Source organism: Schistocerca gregaria, chromosome 3 (assembly GCF_023897955.1).
Source record: "Schistocerca gregaria isolate iqSchGreg1 chromosome 3, iqSchGreg1.2, whole genome shotgun sequence".
Taxonomy (NCBI): Eukaryota; Metazoa; Arthropoda; class Insecta; order Orthoptera; family Acrididae; genus Schistocerca; species Schistocerca gregaria.
In genome coordinates this window covers 135,559,455-135,573,471 of record NC_064922.1, presented here as the reverse complement: position 1 = coordinate 135,573,471, position 14,017 = coordinate 135,559,455, and the positions used below count along the sequence as shown (strand labels likewise).

The following is a 14,017-nucleotide window of genomic DNA, read 5'->3' as shown; positions in this document are numbered from 1 at the left end:
GGACCTTAAGGAGGCCATATAATCTAGGTGGTACAGCACAGTAAGAATTAATACTCTTGATAGTCTCCTGTGACAGAGAACTTTTCTTCATGAGGCTATTTGTCTTTCTCTCAACACTCTTAGTAGGGTCAGCACCGATTTTGCAACACGTCGAATCAGAAAGTAGACACTCCATCTTTTGAATGTAATCGTGCTTGTTCAACAAAACGGTGGCGTTACCCTTGTCTGCAGGTAAAATACCAATATCAGAATCCATTCTAAGTGAACGTAAAGCAGCCACCTCAGCTGCTGTAATGTTACACTTGATTGGATAGGCCCCAGTGAATACACGACATGCTTCCCTGCTAACCTCTTTCACAGCCTCGGAAGGTAGTTTATAAACAGCCTGTTCGATAGAACTAATGAAATCAACGACTGGCAAACTCTTAGGCGTTGGTGCGAAGTTCAAACCTTTCCCCAGCACAGACAAAGATGCGCCGTCAAACGTTTTCTCCGTGAGATTGATCACTGAACGCCGAGAATTAGAATTGGACACTGAGCCAAGGAAACGTTCAAACTTTGCCTAATGACAAGCAGTTACAGATATAAATTCCCAGTCAGACTGCAACCAAGAGGCACTGTCCACTCAATCGCAAGAAAATTCAGAAACATTAAACACCATCATTAAATGAAGCTGAAATAATTCCTTAGAAACAAAATCTAATTGACGGCGAGTATAGTGGATCCTTTCACAAACAAGAGCTAAACCAGCACATTGCTTGATGCAATTGGCGGCAGGAGAATTAATATGATGCACAAACTTAGCAAATGTTGGAACCACACTAGGATTTCGACACTTCAATAAAAACGATAATGCACATTCTAACCTTACTCTACTGCTGCGAAGTTTATCCAACCTCCGCAGGCAATGATACATTTCCTCCCTGTAGAGACCTTAACTTTTCCCGGCGAATTGATTGTTCAAAAAACTTACGGGTTTGCTGCCGGGTGAGGTCGTCGGACACCGCTGATATTTTGACAGGAGCACACCCTGCCATTCTCAAGGCACAAATGCAAGGAAGAAAAAATGTGCAAGCAAATTTAATACCTCGGTTCATACAGGAGAAACAAGGAAGATACCACACACAGAATAAGTGTCAACACAACCAAAGCTAACCAACATCAGAACATTATATGAGAAGCAGTGGTTGGGAAGAGAGTGAGACAGGGTTGTAGCCTCTCCCCAATGTTATTCAATCTGTATATTGAGAAAGCAGTAAAGGAAACAAAAGAAAAATTCAGAGTAGGTATTAAAATCCATGGAGAAGAAATAAAAAGTTTGAGGTTTGACATTGTAATTATGTCAGAGACAGCAAAGGACTTGGAAGAGCAGTTGAACGGAATGGACTCTGTTTTGAAAGGAGAATATAAGATGAACATCAACAAAAGCAAAACTAGGATAATGGATTGTAGTCGAATTAAGTAGGGCGATGCTGAGGGAATTAGATTATGAAATGAGACATGTAAAGAAATATAGGAGTTTTGCTATTTGGGGAGCAAAATAACTGATGATGGATGAAGTAGAGAGGATATAAAATGTAGATTGGCAGTGGCAAGGAAAGCGTTTACATCAAGTATAGATTTAATTGTCAGGAAGTCATTTCTGAAATTATTTGTATGGAGTGTAGCCATGAATGGAAGTGAAACATGGATGATAAATAGTTTGGACAAGAAGAGAATAGACGCTTTCGAAATGTGGTGCTACAGAAGAATGCTGAAGATTAGAAGGGTAGATCGCATAACTAATGAGGAGGTATAGAATAAAACTGGGGAGATGAGGAGTTTGTGGTACAACTTGACTAGAAGAAGGGATCGGTTGGTAGGAAATGTTCTGAGGCATCAAGGGATCACCAATTTAGTATTGGAGGGCAGCGTGGAGGGTAAAAATCGTAGAGGGAGACCAAGAGATGAATACACTAAGCAGATTCAGGAGGATGTAGGTTGCAGTAAGTACTGGGGGATGAAAAAGCTTGCACAGGATAGAGTAGCATGGAGAGCTGCATTAAACCAATCTCACGACTGAAGACCACAAGAACATAAATAAAATTGTGAAAGAAAAAAAAAGAGAAAAAATTAAAGCATTAGAAAACCAAATAACAGCACTATTCATATATATATCTGCACCGTTTCAACTGCCCTCCTTTTGTTTATCTCCTTAATAAAGTCATTTAGAAGAAGAATTAATGTCTTAATAATTAAGTTGCAATTGTACACAAAATTAATTGGAATCCATACCAGCAAAAGTCCTGACTTTTTGATTGAATCTGGACTCCCCCTCCCCTTTTTTTACTCACTGCCTGGAAGCTGTGTATTCAGGCCTTGTCATCCAAGATTTTTTTAGCCCTTGACTTTTCTATCGTTTTGTAACTTTGTATTAGCCCTTGCCAACTTCCAATTATTGCAAATTTGTGCTGCATTGATTGCTTCGGACAAAGGTTGACTGATCAACTTATAGGGCTGGTAGGCATTAGCTTGTAGTATTCATATAAAGCAGGAACAAAGCAAGGGCAGACCAATTAATGAACTGATCCCACTGGGAATGTCTTGGTGGCAGTAGGCTATGAGGGCAAAGTGAAAATTGCTGTTAATTCATTCCATGAAGAAAGGGGTGGGATAATATGGTGTTGTAGTAGTATGTGCAATACTCTTCAAAACAGAAATCTCAAAATAATCTGGATGTAAAAGCTATGGCATTATACTGGCAGTGCCAAGAGGTACCAAACAAGCACTGGCAGCTATACAAGTGGTCCCTTGTACAGTAGGATTGTGTGCCACAAACAACCAATAAGTGTGTGTAAAGGCATCTACACACACAAATATGAATCTATTTCTGTAGAAGGCGTGTTCATAATATACATGTAACCTTTCCATGGATGGTGTCACAAGTTCGAGAGCTAATAATCACCACTGGATACTCATTGGTCTGCTAATTCTACAGACCTTACAATAATTCTACAGACCTTACAAGACTGGACCCACTGCTCGATCTCCTTATCCATCCTTTGCCAGGAAAAATCTCTCAGAATCTTGGTCTGGGTTTTAAATATCTCCAAATGACTGACTCATGGTAATGTTCATGTATAAGGGGTACTGGTTCTGCGGGCAAAACTATCGTACTCTGGTTGCTCTCTCTGACTGGGCAACGAAGAAAATTTCTGTTTAAATATTGGGTTGGTGCATAAGTTCATAGTGTTTTTCTGTAAGTTTAATAAACAAGACAGATACACAAAACAGAGACTTTAGTCATCAATAACTCATTCTCCTTAATTATTTACAACAGTCTTGCAATGCTGAGGTAACTTTTTGATTTCATGACTGTTGAAATTGTGGTTTTGAGGTGAAGAACTCGTAAAGCCATGTTCGGAGCACATTTTCATGTGGAAAGGAATTTCCTTGAAGATCATTCAATTGGTCAGAAAAGGTGAAAATTGGAGGGCACAAGATCAAGTGAATAAAGTGGGCGTGGAATTACTTCCCAACCCAACCCCTGTATAGCATTTTTTTCAGTCTAGCAGAATGTGGACAGGAGCTATTGTGGAGTAGCATCACTTCTTCAGTCTTCCTGGTCTGTGTTCTTGTATTGTGTCTTAGCCGTTGACAGTAACTGTCAGCAGTGATGGTTACCCTTCGGCGAATCGATTCATAGTACATTTCACCATTGCTGTACAGCAGGTGCATAAGATTATCTTTTGCCGATGCGTGCTGGCCTTTGTGTGGGGAGGTGGACTCAGTTATTCCTTTCTTTTCATTGTGTTAGCCTACAGACACCATTTCTCATCACCAGTAACAATACAGGATCAGAATGGTCACTGTTATTCAAGATCCAGTTGATGACGAAGATGCACCTGTCAATTTTTCTGATTTTGCCTTAGAGCATATGGTACCCACATACCTGAATGATCACAGTTCATCACATTTGCCAGTTTTCAAGTACACTGACATGGATCATTATTGCTTAATGTGTTCAAATGATCTTTATCAGACCCCGAAGGGCTTTCTGATTGTGGAGAGTCACTAATGTCGAAACAGTCCTCCTTAAAACGAGAAAACCATTTTCTCACCACGATCTGTCCTATGGCATTATCCCCATGGACAGTGTAAATGTGTCTGGCTGCCTCTGCCTGTGTCACCCCTCTGTTCAAGTCAAACAGAAGAATATATCGGCAATGTTCCAATTTGTCCATTTGTCACTCCATTTTCTGGCATCCACAGCTCTATTCACCATCTCCAAATGACAGTATGTAAACTCAAATAGCCAAAAGGAACTCAAAAACACATTCAATAAACAAACCTGTAGCAAACAGGAATACCTACGTGCAAAACAAAAACATTACAAACTTTTGCACCAACCTAATAATAGCACTTAACACATTATCCATCCTTTACCTTCTTTTTAATTTCCCTTAAGCCAATGTTAGTATCTTGATGTTTAGCAGTGCCTAAACAACATGGGAAGATGGATGAATACTGCACTAATGTATTCGAGCTGACAATTTCCTTTAGATGTCTGTCCCTCTAGGTTGTTCACTGTCATCTTTCGCAAAATATGACTACAACTGTTAGCAATAACATTATCAACCACTTGTATGAAACATACTCTAAATTGGTTCGTGGAGATGCTGATTGCCCATCTCAGTGTGTTCCATCCGCCTCAGTCTTCCTTAACATCCAACAAAGGGCCAGGGCATCTGATTCAAGAGTAAATGGATGATGCTGCAGATATATACAAAACTTCTCAAGTGTGGAAATCATGCCCAAGCTTCCAGTTTATGAGCTGAGTTTTAGCTTCTAATGTTAATAGTTCGCTAGAGACATCACCTATTGGGCATGCCCTTGATACATGTTTCTGTGAAGTAACTGCTGCTGTACCGAACATATATGCATCAGTTTGAACTATCAATTTCTTTGATAAGTCGGGAGTCACCATTGTGGGTGCTGTTGCTAAAATGGTTCGAGGTCCTCAAAGGTAGTTTACTGGGAAGAACCCCCTTTTGTCTTCTTTTTTTAAGTCATCCAATGGGCTTGCAGTTTGAGCAAAGTTAGATACGAGCTTAAAAAAAAATCGTTCTGATGAACCTTCCCATAGCTAGTGGACAGATGCAGATAGCCTGGTGTGCCTTTGATAAACATAAATACCCTGGGGAGAAACTGTGTGTCCCAAAAATGACATTAGTGACTGTATAAATTTTACCTTAGAAGGCCCAACCATGAGTCCTGTCTTCTCAATTGGGGCAGGACATCAACATGGTGAAATTTTCATTGAAGGTAACCAAGTCATTGAACTTAAATTTGATATCTGAAAAATACTATCGAACCTAGGACAAGACTGCTGCTTCAGTTGAGAAACCTAACAAAACACTGTACCGTTCATTTGGATTCCTATGAGTAGCAAATGTTGTAACTGGAATGGCATCTTCAAACTCTAAAATTTGACAATAGGCCTATTTGAGATCTCTGGCAGTGAAGAATTTAGACTTACAAAACAGAGAAGCAAGAAGGTAAATTGGGCTATAAAATGGACTGGGAAATTATCTTTTTGTTCACTGCACAATAATCTAAGACAGATCAAATTCCCGCATCCCATTTAGAAACCAAATAAAATGGATGAAGAGTATGGAGAATGGAATGGTCTAATAATACCGTCCTGAAGCATTTCATCATTGACTAATTTGAGTTGTTTCATCCTTGGAAGGGAAAGTCTGCCAGTATTTATCTGACCAGATTATTATCAGTAAGCTCAACATTGTAACCACCAAATTAAGTGACCCCTTATTCATCAGTAAGCACATCTGGACATGACTGACATACATGGCACAATTGCATGGCCTTCTGGGGAGCTAAGTGGCTAAAATTGTCGTGCTTTTGTTTGCCTCTCTCATGGCCTGTATGTTGGATAAAGTCAGAACCGGGAATCACTGGAGCTGCAGCTGAACTATGAATTCTCCCAGCAAGCTTAGTTTAACAGACTTGACCGCCGTGCAATTCCTGAGTCGAGTCTTCCATGAGGGAAATTGACAGTCTGATCTGTACTTGTGTTGCCATTCTTTGCCAATTAATGATAATGAGCTCTGTGTGTCATGTCGAGCATGACCTGTTTCCTCATTTATGCAAAGATATGTAAATGGAAAGGAACAGTAGAAGAAGCAAATGTCTGGTTACATATCACTGGTTTGCCCACTCTAATCTTGCCTCTATTCCTCACACTTAGTGAGTCAGAATTTTCATGGGTTGCTTGGCTGGAAACCAGGATAATCACACTTATAACTGTCAAGGCTCCTACAGCTAAAACACCTAATTGGTGTTATATTGCTCTTATAAAGCCTTTCGTGCCTCTCGTGACATCTTCAATTCACACATCCCAGTCTCGCTTTTTATCCTCATGAGTGGCCTCAACCTGCCGTAGCATACTTTGTAAGTATTCAAATGAATGTAGTATCGACACAAGCAACAACCTCAACCTATCATCTGGACCAATCCCTTCGAGAATATTATTTACAACCTTGGTGCATCTGATACTCCACACATGCTCTGCTGTGGTTTGGGTTCCTGCACTAATTCCTGCAGTGCATTGGGTGGTACCAATTCCTTGTACAAATACTGACAGAATTCATGGATGCCAGCCGTTGCAAGCCGTAATTCCAAGCTCGTATTCTATTTCATTCTTTCTGAAGTCGCTCACTCCAGGTACTCTCTTTTCACCAATCCTGAAATAACCAAATTTCGACAAGTATAAGCATTCCAAAATTTCTAGCTACAATTTGACTACTAATTAATAATAACCCATTGTAGCCACAGGCAAGTGGAAGCACTGGGTTGATAATGTATGTTATCTTTCCTAATAGTCATTAGAAAAAAAATCCACCATAATTATCAGGCACCAAAGCCCAAATAAAAACAAGTTTTATAACAAATTTTTTTTTTTTTTTTTTTTTTTTTTTTTTTTTTTTTTTTTTTTTTTTTTTTACACAAATGACACACACATTGGCATGCTTTTGAATAACATACAGATCTACCTTCAGCAACTCTATCCTGATAAGAAAACTGTCCCTGAAACCCCCACACAAGTAGCTAGTGGTCATTTCACAACTATTGATGACATAGCTGTGTTGTCAGGGAACTGCCTCATTTAATAGCACTTCCAACTTGATCAGCTGGCAAAGACAGTGCTCTCACCCAGCTCACCCAGCTGCAATTACGACTGGCTGCCTGGTCGATGTCATTCCATCTAGCCCTGGTCCAAGAGACCCTGCCACTGTAGTGTGTGTCCCCTGCTGCCTTCAATCAAGCAAGCCATACATCTGGCGCAGAAGTGTCGCTCAACCCAACCACCAGGAAATTCAAATGCCATGCTGGCACTAAGAGAACGGTGTTGTGTCCATCACACCGCAATAAGATAGTAAATAGCTGCAAAGATTGGCAACTTACTATAAACATTCAAAAATTTAAAATTTTGAACTTCACAAAACAGAAAATGGGATATCCTAACACTACAGTGTCAATGAGTTGTAGATGGAATCGGTCGACTCGTACAAATACATGGTTGTTACAAATTGCAGGGATATGTAATGGAATGATCATGTGGCCTCAGTCATAGGTAAAGCACACAGCAGATTTCGGATAATTGGTAGAATAGTAGCCTGTAAAGGAATAGTAGCCTGTAAAGGAATAGTAGTATGTAAAGGAAATACTGACAAAACACTTCTGCAACCCATCTCAGAATATAGCTCAATGGTGTGGGGCCTATACCAAATAGCTCTAACAGGCAGTATCATATGTATACAAAGAAGGGTGGTATGTATGGTCACAGTTCTGTTTGACTCATGGGAGAATGTCATGGGGAAGCAGAAAAAACTAAAATGGCAAACATTTGAAGAGAGATACAAACTGTTCTGTGGAAGTCCACTTGTTTAGTATGAAAGGTCAATTTTCAGTGATAAATCTAGAAACAGCCCCTACATATCAGTCCTGTAGGGAATATGAGACAAGATCAGATTAATTACAATATACACAGATGTGTTTAAGCAAACGTACATCATGTGTTCCATGTTGTTGTTGTTGTTGTTGTTGTTGTTGTGGTATTCAGTCCTGAGACTGGTTTGATGCAGCTCTCCATCCTAATCTATCATGTGCAAGCTTCTTCATCTCCCAGTATCTACTGCAGCCTACATCCTTCTGAATCTGCTTAGTATATTCATCTCTTGGTCTCCCTCTACGATTTTTACCCTCCACGCTGCCCTCCAAAACTAAATTGGTGATCCCTCGATGTCTCAGAACTTGTCCTACCAACCGATCCCTTCTTCTAGTCAAGTTGTGCCACAAGCTCCTCTTCTCCCCAATTCTATTCAATACCTCTTCATTAGTTATGTGATCTACCCATCTAATCTTCAGCATTCTTCTGTAGCATCACATTTTGAAAGCTTCTATTCTCTTCTTGTCTAAACTATTTATCGTCCACATTTCACTTCCATACATGGCTACACTCCATACAAACACTTTCATAAACGACTTCCTGATACATAAGTCTATACTCGATGTTAACAAATTTCTCTTCTTCAGCAACGCTTTCCTTGTCATTGCCAGTCTACATTTTATATCCTCTCTACTTCGACCATCGTCAGTTATTTTACTTCCTAAATAGCAAAACTCCTTTACTACTTTAAGTGTCTCATTTCATAATCTAATTCCCTCATCATCACCCGATTTAATTTGACTACATTCCATTATCCTCATTTTGCTTTTGTTGATGTTCATCTTACATCCTCCTTTCAAGACACTGTCCATTCTGTTCAACTGCTCTTCCAGGTCCTTTGCTGTCTGTGACAGAATTACAATGTCATCGGCGAACCTGAAAGTTTTTACTTCTTCTCCATGAATTATAATACCTACTCCGAATTTTTCTTTTGATTCCTTTACTGCTTGCTCAATATATAGATTGAATAACATCGGGGAGAGGCTACAAACCCTGTCTCACTCCCTGCCCAACCACTGCTTCCCTTTCATGCCCCTAGACTCTTATGACTGCCTTTAACTCCCTGTACTTTACCCCTGCCGCCTTCAGAATTTGAAAGAGAGTATTCCAGTCAACATTGTCAAAAGCTTTCTTCAAGTCTACAAATGCTAGAAACATAGGTTTCCCTTTTCTTAATCTTTCTTCTAAGATAAGTCGTAAGGTCAGTATTACCTCACGTGTTCCAACATTTCTATGGAATCCAAACTGATCCTCCCCAAGGTCCGCATCTACCAGTTTCTCCATTCACCTGTAAGGAATTCGCGTTAGTATTTTGCAGCTATGACTTATTAAACTGATAGTTCGGTAATTTTCACATCTGTCAACACCTGCTTTCTTTGGGATTGGAATTATTATATTCTTCTTAATGTCTGTGGGTATTTCGCCTGTCTCATGCATATTGCTCACCAGATGGTAGAGTTTTGTCAGGACTGGCTCTCCCAAGCCTGTCAGTAATTCTAATGCAATGTTGTCTACTCCGGGGGCCTTGTTTTGACTCAGGTCTTTCAGTGCTCTGTCAAACTCTTCACACAGTATATTACCTCCCATTTCGTCTTCATCTACATCCTCTTCCATTTCCATAATATTGTCCTCAAGTACATCGCCCTTGTATAAACCTTCTATATACTCCTTCCACCTTTCTGCCTTCCCATCTTTGCTTAGAACTGGGTTGACATCTGGGCTCTTGATATTCATACACGTAGTTCTCTTCTCTCCAAAGGTCTCTTTAATTTTCCTGTAGGCAGTACCTATCTTACCCCTAGTGAGATAAGCCTCTACATCCTTACATTTGTCCTCTAGCCATCCCTGCTTAGACATTTTGCACTTCCTGTCAATCTCATTTTTGAGACGTTTGTATTCCTTTTTGCCTGCTTCATTTACTGCATTTTTTATATTTTCTCCTTTCATCAATTAAATTCAATATTCCTACTGTTACCAAAGGCTTTCTACTAGCCCTCATCTTTTTACCAATTTGATCCTCTGCTGCCTTCACCATTCATCCCTCAAAGCCACCCATTCTTCTTCTACTGTATTTCTTTCCCCCTTTCCTGTCAATTGTTCCCTTATGATCTCCCTGAAACTCTGGACAACCTCTTGTTTAGTCAGTTTATCCAGTCCCATCACCCTAAATTCCCACCTTTTTACAGTTTCTTCAGTTTTAATCTACATTTCATAACCAATAGATTATGTTCAGAGTCCACATCTGCACCTGGAAATGTTTTACAACTTAAAACCTGGTTCATAAATCTCTGTCTTACCATTATATAATCTATCTGATACATTTTAGTATCTCCAGGCTTCTTCCATGTATACAACCTTCTTTTATGATTCTTGAACCAAGTGTTCGCTATGATTAAGTTATGCTCTGCGCAAAATTCTACCAGGTGGCTTCCTCTTTCATTTCTTAGCCCCACCCATATTCACCTACTATGTTTCCTTCTCTCCCTTTTCCTACTTTCGAATTCCAGTCACCCATGACTATTAAACTTTTGTCTCCCTTCACTACCTGAATAATTTCTTTTATCTCCTCATACATTTCATCTATTTCTTCGCCATCTGCAGAGCTAGTTGGCATATAAACTTGTACTAGTGTGGTAGGTGTTGGCTTCGTGTCTATCTTGGCCACAATAATGCTTTCACTGAGCTGTTTGTAGTAGCTTACCCTTGCTCCTATTTTTTTATTCATTATTAAACCTACTCTTGCATTACCCCTATTTGATTTTGTATTTATAACCCTGTATTCACCTGACCAAAAGTCTTCTTCCTCTTGCCTCCGAACTTCACTAATTCCCACTATATCTAACTTTAACCAATCCATTTCCTTTTTTAAATTTTCTAACCTACCTGCCCGATTAAGTGGTCTGACATTCCACGCTCCGATCCATAGAATGTCAGTCTTTCTCTTGATAATGACGTCCTCTTGAGTAGTCCGCGCTGGAGATCCGAATGGGGGACTATTTTATCTCTGGAATATCTTACCCAAGAGGACACCATCATCATTTAACCATACAGTAAAGCTGCATGGCCTTGGGAAAAATTACGGCTGTAGTTTCCCCTTACTTTCAGCCGTTTGCTGTACCAGCACAGCAAGGCTGTTTTGGTTAGTGTTATAAGGCCAGATCAGTCAATCGTCCAGAATGTTGCCCCTGCAACTACTGAAAAGGCTGCTGCCCTTCTTCAGGAACCACACGTTTGTCTGGCCTCTCAATAGATACCCCTCCGTTGTGGTTGCACCTACAGTACAGCTATCTGTATCGCTGAGGCATGCAATCCACCCCACCAATGGCAAGGTCCATGGTTCATGGGGGGCCATTTTATTTATAATGTGTACTAAATGTATGTTGCACTTGTTTTCCTCACATTAGCAGAATTATGTACCTTTATGAACTGAATGGTAGTTTCTGATGTACTTGGAGACCTTTTCATATTTAAAGAAGGGACTTTTGACTGTTAATTCATATACTACCTTTTCGATTTTAGTCTTCTTGTGCCTTAATCCTTCTTATTTTGAGTTGAGATAGTTGTGAAAAGAGAGGGAGGGGGGGGAGCCTTTCAGCAATGTTGTTAAATAGTGTGCATTACTGGAACTGTTCACTAGTCCGTGATTATTTTTGTCATAATTGTAATTACATCGTTGAATGGCAAATCTGATTTTTTCTTAGACCTACCCAAGGAAATCCCTGACCAGTGAGATGTTTAAGATGTGAGAGGATATGATGTGATCAACATGGCGCCATTCCACTGGTGCCTGCAGAGCATTAGAATTTCCAGTCAGTTCCATCAAAAGACAGGGGGCCTACTCAACCAAAGGCAACTTGACATGTATGGTAGCAGAGTCTCTTTGGTCAGTGCAAGATGAAATGACATTGACCAGGCAGCCACGCTTGTAACTTCAGTCAGACAAGAGCACTGCCTTTTGCACCCGATCAAGTTGGAAGTGCTGCTGAATGTGGTGGAGACCCGACAGTGCAGCTACGTCACCAGTAGTTGTGAAATAAGTACTAGCTATTTGTGTGGAGCTTTTGGTGGCAGTTTTATTGGGTAAAATTGCTGAAGAAAACATGTAAATTAGCGAGAAACACGCTAATGCGAGTTGTTTGTAACTGGTTGTGAAGCTTGATTGTGAACAATAATCCACATAATCAACCCAATCCTTCCCTTATCTGTTGCCTGATATACTTTTCAAGACAGTTCTTCATTACAGGTAACTGTATCATCCAGTATAGCTGTATGCCCTCGGGAAAAACACATGAATGGAATCGGGGGGGGGGGGGGGGGGGGGGGGGGGGGGGGGAACTAATAACTGGCACAATGTTATGCATTTCACAGTTGTTTGCAGAGAGTACGGTTGTTGATGTAGAAAACTCGAAGCTCTGCTTTTTCCTACAACTCTGTTTGGCTGTTCTCTACTCTTCCACTGCACAAAAAGCCACATGCTTTTTACAATTTGAAGTTACTGTTTATGTACAAACTGAATGTATTTCAAAATCCAACACATGGTGGTTCTTACCAACATTGAATTGGGAATGAAATTTGGTGCAGTTCAATCTGCTGTATATGTCTTCCCCAGAATTGCTAAAATAATATTGAACTTCATTGAAAAAGTTAAAATTTTTTATGAAGTAAGCAGTTTTATCAAATCTTTAAATCTGATATGTTACAAAAGCTTTTCCAAACAGAATTTCTGTCTTTGTGCATTCACTCTTTCTTTAACACATTGACAGTCATGTGGCCACCAGCAGCCTCATGGCAGTCAGTATGTTGATTAGAATTGTTAGTATACTTTGCAAACCTCACTAAATTCCTGTGTGATCTGGTTTATATTCGGTTTTGTTCATACGGTGAAAAGACATAAGATTATCTGTGGACAGAAATGGATTTTACTTTAAATTGAACATTTTTTCTACTTATCTTGATGGTCCATCAGTAGTCTTTTTTTTTTTTTTTTTTTTTTTTTTTTTTTTTTTTTTTTTTTTTGCGTAGTTGTCTAGTCGAACATTCATGTAGTACTTCTTTAGGACATTCAAACGACATGAAGTGTAACTTACAACTTGTATTGTTGGAAGCATTACACCAAAGAAGATACATCAAAGAGGTGTTACTCCCAAGTCATTGAGTCTTTCCAAAAATAAAATGTACTTCATCAGTTTTGATTTAAATTTACAGCATCATTAACATAATCTATTCACGTTAAGATTTATATTCTTTCATGTGAGTAAGTTTGTATTTGTGTTTGTGTTGTCTATCATTAACGATTATACCTCTGATTACATGTAGTCTCAGTGCCAGCATTTTAATGAAAATAAACAAACATTTATGTCATACATTTTCATAATCTTTTACAAATGTTTCAGTAGTCAATGATGTTAGATATATATTTATTATAATAAGAAAATTTCTAAAAGAACTTAATATATACAGAAATAACAATGCATACAAAATATTCTTGAATTAACAGCATTTTGGTGCAGGTGCTATACACAAGAGCATTTCATGATGATACATAAGTTTAGTTAATATAAATGACTTGAGAGGGTACGAAATTTTCCATGGTTTTATTCATAATCATTTTGGTTAAAGTTAGTTGGAAACTTCTGATCTGTACTTGTGTATAAATGAACAAGCATGATGAATTTTGTGTTAGTGGGAATTTGGCTGGAAGTTAGATGATATCATATTCTCGAGAACTAAAATTGTCTTTATTTCGGATCAGTGTTACTTTAGATCACATGCTGTTGCTCTGTTTGTCAGTCTGAGGTATTCCTTTTGAACTTCATGCGGCAATAAGAGCAGTGAAGCCGTGCCTTACATCATTACAAGTAATAGTGTAGAGACCACCATGCTGTACACTGCTCCAAGGAATTTCTATGACCCAAACATCTGATGGACAATAAAGTCAACTAAATTAATGTTTTCGTAATGGTGTTCATTTTATCACTTAAATGTTGAACTTGGTCCAGGACAGAGTTG

The 14,017-nt window shown here is 39.2% G+C and overlaps 1 protein-coding gene across 1 annotated transcript in view; it reads left to right on the top strand.

Annotated features, from left to right (window-relative positions):
* LOC126356068 (probable tyrosyl-DNA phosphodiesterase) overlaps positions 1–14,017 on the top strand; it is a 141,230-nt gene that overhangs the window by 125,026 nt on the left and 2,187 nt on the right. The gene's annotated exons all lie outside the window — the stretch shown is intronic.